The sequence below is a fragment of the Aegilops tauschii genome, chromosome 2 (assembly GCF_002575655.3).
Source record: "Aegilops tauschii subsp. strangulata cultivar AL8/78 chromosome 2, Aet v6.0, whole genome shotgun sequence".
NCBI classification, from domain to species: Eukaryota; Viridiplantae; Streptophyta; class Magnoliopsida; order Poales; family Poaceae; genus Aegilops; species Aegilops tauschii.
In genome coordinates, this window is record NC_053036.3 from 617381897 (window position 1) to 617390359 (window position 8463).

Below are 8463 nucleotides of genomic sequence, written 5' to 3' on the forward strand. Positions count from 1 at the left end.
TAATCCGTAAATTTTGGTGGGGCAGCAAGGAGGGTCATCGAAAGCTAAATTGGGTGTCATGGGAGTCAATGACCCAGCCTAAAAGTATGGGTGGTTTGGGCTTTAAAGACTTTGAGTTATTTAACCTGGCATTACTAGCAAAGCAGGCTTGGAGGATGCTTCAATCCCCACATTCTCTGAGTGCTAGAATTCTCAAGAGTGTCTATTTTCCAAATAATTGTATTCTTGATGCAGACTGGGTAGCCATCCGAGCCAAATTTGGCATGCGATCATTGAGGGACGGGATTTACTGAAACAAGGTCTAATAAGGAGAATAGGCAATGGAGAGAACACTAATATCTGGTCGGACAATTGGATCCCGAGGAAGGAAATGTTGAGACCATATGGGAGTCGCCAGAACAACCCGCCGGCTCTAGTATCAGACCTTATTGATCAAACAGCAGCAGTTTGGGATATGCACAGATTACAGGAAATCTGCCTCCCAATTGATATTCCAGCTATACTAAACATACCTTTGTGTACTACATACATACAGGATACATGGGCTTGGTTCTTCGAGAAAATGGCTGTTTTTCAGTAAGATCAGCGTACAAGATGCTGCTGGACAAGAAGTACAGAAGGGAAGCTTGGATCGATGGCACTGCAGGTTCCTCGAGCAGTGAACGTGACGCGAACTCTTGGAAAAGGCTTTGGAAAACATCTGTCCCGGGAAAGATTCATATGTTTCTATGGAGACTTGCTAAACACTCTTTGCCTACAGAAGATGTCCGTGCTCATAGGAAGATGGCGCCATCCAGTACTTGTGGTTTGTGCGGTGCAGAGGACTCATGGAGGCACTCCTTGCTCGAGTGTTCGATGTTTAGATGCATATGGGCCATGGTGGACGGAGAACTGGCAGAACACTTATGTGAAACCACGGAGCCTAGCGCGAAACAATGGCTGTTTTTTATGATCGACACGCTATCCCATGCAGCTTTTGTTCGTCTAGCAGTCACCTTGTGGGCTACTTGGTGGGCTCGTCGCAAGGCAATCCACGAGGCAATTTACCAGAGCCCCTCTTCGACACATCAGTTTATTGCCAGGTATTTGGCTAACTTGGAGCTTCTGCCGAAGAAATTGGAGAGAGCTACCCCGCCAGCCCAGAGGAGGACCTGTTCTTCCCAAGGCACCACCAACGGGATTCTCAAAGATTCATGTTGATGCTGCAGTTTCCAAACTACATAACCGGGGAGCAGCTGCCGCTGTTTGTAGGGACAGTTCTGGAAATTATGTTGGAGGTTCGGCGCTCGTTATACATGGAATAACAGACCCGGCAATCCTGGAGACAATTGCATGTCGCGAAGGTTTGTCGCTGGCGCAAGATCTTATGCTACAAAACTTTGTGCTAGCTTCTGACTCCAAACAGGTGGTAGATGACATCAAGAAATCAAGCCAAGGAGCTCATGGAGCTATAATCACTGAGATTAGACAATGTTTATTAGTTTTTAATTGTAATATAACTTTTGAAGGTAGATCCGCGAACACGGATGCCGATAGGTTAGCCAAATTTGCTCAATCTTTAGATCAGGGGCGTCACGTCTGGTTTGGCGCACCCCATGATCCGTTTCGTATCCCACATCATGTGGACTTTGAGTAATAAATTTGGTTTAACCCCTCAAAAAAAACTAGCGTTTTGCCAGCGGGTTTTTTTGGCTGGTTGGTTTTTTCGCTAGATTTTGCTATTTTGAAAAGTTTCTATTCAAATAATTGCAGAAAAAATATTTATAAGAATATTAAAACTAACAATTTAATCACCATTCCCAAGAATTACCTCGCGAACTCTGATGTACGGTTCCGGTGTCGCGCCTGCTCCAAGGCGGCGGGGTCCCTCGCCGCTGAAGCGGACCAGGTAGAGGATTGAGGCGGTGGCCTAGTCGGGGGAGCAGAGGCACAAGAAGGAGGTTGTGCCCCTGCTGGCGATGGAGGAGGAGGTTGGGCGGCCACGTGAAGGAAGGGGAGGAAGAGAGTGGCAGATGGGAAGGGGAGGGTGCTATCACGGGATGACGCTGAGATGGGCCACGGCTAGGGTCTTACCATGGTATTGTTGCTTTTTATATGCCAAAATGTAATGAATTTGATCTGGTTTAGGTGAAAAACATCCAATTTTATGAAAAAAAAAAATATGAAAGTATGAATGAAAATCATTTGATTTATTTAAATATGATTCATTTTTTGATTTCTGCTAAAATACGTTTGAAATGTCTCCGAACATTTGCGGCTACGATTGGATCATCGGCTTCCGTATCTATGTCCACGAACTGGTCCTGGTCCATGAAATGATACAGTGTCCGGTTTGAGGGCAATATTGGAGATGCCCTAAGGTCCTAATCATTGAAGATGGCCTGAGCGTGCGTGTCGAATCGAACAGCCATCGGAGGCATTGCCTCTCCTCATGGTGCTTCTGCTCCTGGCATCAGCAAGCGATGCAATATTGTGGCTGGCGACTAGGCGAACCTGGAAAGAGCAGCAAGCCAAGCCAGCATCGATTTTGCGTGCATGGCATGCGTGTCTCAGTTGGGCCTAGTTAAGGAAACACGGGGGAACAATCAACATCCGCACTTTTTTTGTTGCCCGCATCTAGGCTGGCTGCATGAGAGGATCAGTTTTGGCAAGGCGTTTTGTGTCCTGCATTGCGAAGTACTCCCTTCGTTCCTAAATATAAGTTTTTATAGAGATTCCACTATAGACTACATACGAAGCAAAATGAGTGAATCTACACTCTAAAATGCATACATCTGGATGTGGTTCATAGTGAAATCTGTACAAAGACTTATATTTAGGAACGGAGGGAGTACCAGGGATCCATCCCTGGTCGTGCATGAACATACTTAGCGCACTAGTCATTGCACCACGCCACAGTTCGTGATAATAGGAAGGGTGCGACCCACTTGAAGCAAGACGTGCCGGTTTTTTCTTTTTTTCATTCTTTGTTTTCTTTTCTTTCCCTGTTTTTTCATTTTTTTGTTTTTAATTTTTCATTTTTTTTCTTCTTCTCCGTTTTTCTTTATTGTTTTCATTGTCCCAATGCTTATTCAACATTTTTCAAATACTTGTTCAAGATTTTAATACTTATTCAACATTTTTTTAAATTTTGTTTAATATTTTTTAAATACTCGCTCAATGTTTTTAATACTTAACAAATACTCGTTGAACATTTTAATACTTATTTAAAATTTTGTAAATTGTTTTTTCAACATTTTTTAAATAATCGATAATTATTTTTCAAATACTTTTCATCATTTTTAATATTTATTTAATATTTTCAAATACTTTTTCAGCAATTTTTTAAACTCTCTTTCCACGTTTTTCAATACTTTTGCAACACTTTATAAATACTTGTTCAACATTATTTCAAATATATATAATATTTATTTAAAGTATAAAGGAAAGTACAAAAATAAATTAAAAACAAGAACAGAAAACCAAAAATTAAAAAACAGGTCGTGGCTCCCTCGCGGCTGGGCCGGCCCGTCTGGGCCCCGCCAGACTCGGGCACCCCAAGCGAGAAATACGGGTGCCCGAGCGGCCTCTCCAATGCAGCGATGGAGCATCATTTCGGTGGAATGCACAGAACGAATTCTCTATAAAGCAGGAAAGTAGTCTAACAGAATAAAATCACGTTTGGGTACTCCAACAAACCATGAAAAACTTGTTTTTCGTAAAGCTGAAATTATTGGTTTGTGTAAAAACTTGTTTTGCATATACTCCATCGCAACTGAGTGTTGTCCTCGCGCTCGTCCTCCAGCCAGGACATGGCTGCCGTCGCGTCGATGCGCCGCTGCCTGATACGAATGGTCGCCCCGCTCGTCCTCCAGCAACAAGATAGCCGCCGTTACTCGGGCTCGTCCTCCAGCCACGGCATGGTTGTCGTTGTGTTCATCCCGGGATCCTGCTTGCCGACGGCTCCTTGCGCTCGTCCTCCGGCCACGCATGGTTGTTGTTGCGTTCGCGCCGAGGATTCCGCTCGCCGGATGCCAGAGTTACGACCAGGGACGAAACATGGAGGACGTGACAACGCCATCAGCGATGTGTGCCACCCGGGACAACGGCCGACCATGCCCCAACGGCGACTCCTCCTTTTGCGAGCTTCTGAAGCACAAGGCCAAGGACGTGTGCGTGCCATTCTGGTCTGGGACGCCCTCGCCTCCATGGACTCTCTCGACATGCGTGGGGCACATGGGACGCACGACAACGCAAGACATCTAGACATTGGAGTACTTCGACGACACCGCCGTGCAGTGTGCTCTCTGTCTATGGAACCCAACGACGGCGAGGGTGGTAGGAGCGGCAAGCTAGACGAACAGGAAAGGCGCCTCTAGGCTTCTGCGCATGGAGTCGTCAAGGCGGTCCAGGCCGGCCTGGGGAAGGCCACCAATGGATTCAAGCGAACAAGGACGAAGAATGGAGAAAGAATTAGACGCTGGAGCTTGTAAATCGTCTCCAATAACCAATCTGGAGAAGTGAGAGAGAGAAGAGGTGACGGGAGGAGTTTTTCTGTTGAGCGAAAAGGTCATGGGGTGAGCCAGGAGCAAGCCAAACAAAATTTCCTACAACCGGGTTGTTCATAAGATGACTAGTAAAACCGATTTAACAAAACATCAGCTAAAAACCGGTTTTATATATACCCTTGGCTAATACTCCCTCCGTTCCTAAATATTTGTCTTTTTAGAGATTTCAAATGCACTACCACATACAGATGTATATAAACATATTTTAGAGTGTAAATTCACTCATTTTGCGCTGGTTGAAATATCTAGAAAGACAAATGTTTAGGAACGGAGGGGGTACTTGCTAGCCAAACAACCACTTCGTGTCCCTTCCTCATCACGTTGTAGTGAACATATGCTTGAACTCGTGGGCAGAATGCCACATATAAATTACGTACTTGGTATCATCCTTTGATGGAATTTGATTAACCAACATAAATATTTTCTTGTACAAATACACCAGTTTGGTTTCTCCATTTTTTACGTATCTAAATCATCTTTTCCACACAAACGACACAACACACATGTTCATGTTCTTGGTGGCAGAGATCTATGACAAACACATGTACGCCGTAGCATCATTTTCTTTTTTGGCACCATAGCATCCAATTAGGGATTAGCTGCAAATTAATAAGTTGACGAACGTGTGATTAGAGAAGAGTTGTGGAGGGAATAGTCGATCAATCCGTACCAGAATGAAGAGAAACATTGGACATACTTTGTATATCTCGCCCACAACATATGCCCCACTGCCTATGTCAAGGTATTGTAACTTTCCTTTTGAAATTGTCAAATGTTTCTATCATTCTAATTTTTCTAACAATCTAAATTTCTATCCTTGACATGGAAGGGCGCGAAACACGCGCATTCATGTTCTAGTCACACCAATAAATCATCACCTCTATGAGGACGAACTAGACGACGATGACGAAGTTCTTTAGCCCAAACTGTTGTTCTGACCTTGCAACTTCAACATTGCATGCCTGCTTGAGAAAGGCCTTGGAGTAAGCATCCTTCACCACCTGCCTACTCTTAAAACCCTCGGTGGCAGCAGTTTTGTAACCCGTCACTTGTTCATCACATGCTTCATATGAACTGTAAACTCCTGGAACCTTCCCTCCGAACACCGCATACCACTTATCCTAGCATACTAGAAGAGCAGCAATTCTAGCAGCAAGCAATGGAGCACACTAGACGTGAAACATAATAAAGCATGCATGATCATACGGCATAGCAAGTTCGTCCTACCACTACTATGGTGTCATCCTACCACCACATCCAAAAGAGGATGTAATTCTATCACCGCAAGTTCGCCATAAGTGTAAGGGGTTAGTATATACCACCTCATCAAAATATACAGACCAATAATATTTTTGAAGCCCTAACTACACAAAATATATGTCGTCATCATCATCATCGTCATCATCACCATCGCTATCGAGGATCATGCACACGGTCAACACCACTAGAAATAGTAATAGTAGTAATGCCAGCCCAACCATGTCCTGAGCGAGAGCACCCTATGGGCATTTGTCATGGCAACAAACCCAACACCCTAAGCCTTATTGTCCAGTAGGCGGCTTAGAGTAGCCATCAAGGCCTCAATCATGATGTTGAAGATGCTTAGCTCGTCCTCCATCAAGATGCCCCTCTTCCTCTTCCTATCAAGCACAGGGACATGCTTAAAACCCTTATCAGGACCATCAAGGACGATGGTCTCTGACTCCTGGGTGTCTGGATACTCAGGCATGAGCGAACCGAGCGGCTCACCGGAGCCCATGGCATGCTTGCTGGTTGCCAGCCCAAAGGAGGAGATGTGCTGCATCTGGGAGTAGTTCTAAACGGGTGTGTTGAGGAATTCTACATCCTCGGGGTGGTCCTAAGAAGGAAACACATCGTGTTTAGTTGTGACAGCACAATGGTTGACAAACTTAAAGAAGGGGTACATGAGCTAACCGCGACGCGGCCTTGGTAGTGCTCTGCCTCCAAAACGATCAAGCAGGTGGTCTGTTCCCATGAGGTGTTGCTAAGATCTCTGAGCTTGAACCCATCTAGCTCTCGACTTCCTGAGGTGGTTATAGACCTGGGTGGCGGTCACCTCCTTGCCACAGAACTCGAACACCTGCTTGACAACGGTGTTCAAGTGCACCTCCTTAAAGTCCTTGCCAGTCCTAACCCCACTGGCTATGAGCTCGCACATCTTGTTAAGCACGAACGTGGACAAGATCCGCTATCACTTCATGGTGTTCCCCCTACCATCCTTCTTTGCCTTCACGTCTGCCTTTTGTGCAGCAACAACAACATTTGGCATAGCGAGCACAGATGTTGTAAGTGCTGGGAACATAGTAGAAAACAAAAAGAATCACCCTACGATCACCAAGATCAATATGAAGATGCGTATAAGGTTTGGATCAATGATCGTTACCGACTCCGGAGTGCAGCTGAAGTAGACGAGTCGGTGTAGATCGTACTTGGAGTCCCTCGTACCGTAGATAAAACGATCCCGCGAACCGCCCACGAATGATCCCTCGAACGGAAGACCAAAAGCATGGCCTCTCTACTTGGTTGCAAGCATACGATCTTCACGATCTGGCAGCGCTTCGCCGCCCAGAGCTAATTGTCGCCAGAGAATTAGAGGGAGGAGACTAGAACCACAATGGGCTTTTAATTATGAGGATTAGTGGATCTAGGTCAAGCTCTAATTGATCAACTAGGATCAACTAGAACTAGAGGAGGCTCTTCAAGTATATATAGGTTAGAGGGGGAGAAAGGGGCTGCCACCAAGGAGGGAAAGTCCCTCTAATTCGCACCCCCCAAGGAAAGGGGGCGCCACTTCCTATTTGGCCATGGTGGTCCAATACTCCTTCCACCACTATGCCTTTTAAGGCCCATTGGTATTAAATTAAATATAAAAGCCCTCTAACAAATACTAGAGCATTTTATTATTAATTTAACATCTTTGAAAACATTTTCCACCTATATATTATTTATCGATAATACCTGGTATTGCCCGATAAACTACGAAACCCTTCTAGTGACCCCGAAACGCTTCCTATTCCTCTCGAAACTCAAAACTATTTTGAATATTAATGAAAAAATTCCACAAATAAATCCTCAATACTCTCATCATACCAACACCCATAAGATCATGATTACCTTAAGCTTGTGACTCCGTAGGTCCGGTAAATCATCGGCATGAACGAAACTCCTTCGTTCAATGACCGATAATGGAACCATGGACGTCCATGTCAATCCCTATGATTACAGAATGACGTTCGAGTAAACCTTTGGTTATCATGTGTTGTTCCCTTTGCTTCATGATACTTTACAAAGCTTGAGGTGTGCTGGTATCCTCTTGAGTCATACACATGCTCACTATACTGTCATTCTCGTTGCGGTTTTCTTCTTCTTTCTCGTTGAAATATTCCAGCATCCCCGTGACATACTCACCTGTGTCTGGCCAGACGATGATGAATGTTGTCACACCAAGAGGGCCCTAAGATTATCTCTCCATCGTTGAAGGAGCAAATCCCACTCTCGAGCTATCTTAGTCCCTTGTCAAACTTCGGATGATCTTGTAAGTTGTCGTTATGATCACCTTGTTACAAATGACATTTGAGCAACTCCAAAGTCCACTATACGGTAGGAAGTCACTATGATAGTCTCATGGTATGAGGACCTAAAACACATGCTAACACTCCGTGTTTAACAATTGATTTCAGACATTATTATCTCAAAGTATAACAAACAAGTTTGGGTCGATCAATATGATCGTTTTTTCTAATGTTATACTCTCAATGTTGTTTTAGGACTATCGCTACACTTAACGATATCCTAAGATCCGGAAAACATGATCATCAACAACACTTGAGCCAGTCTTAGAGGCAAGACTAGGAACCTATATGTTGTTTATCATTCCACACGTGCATATGAGTTT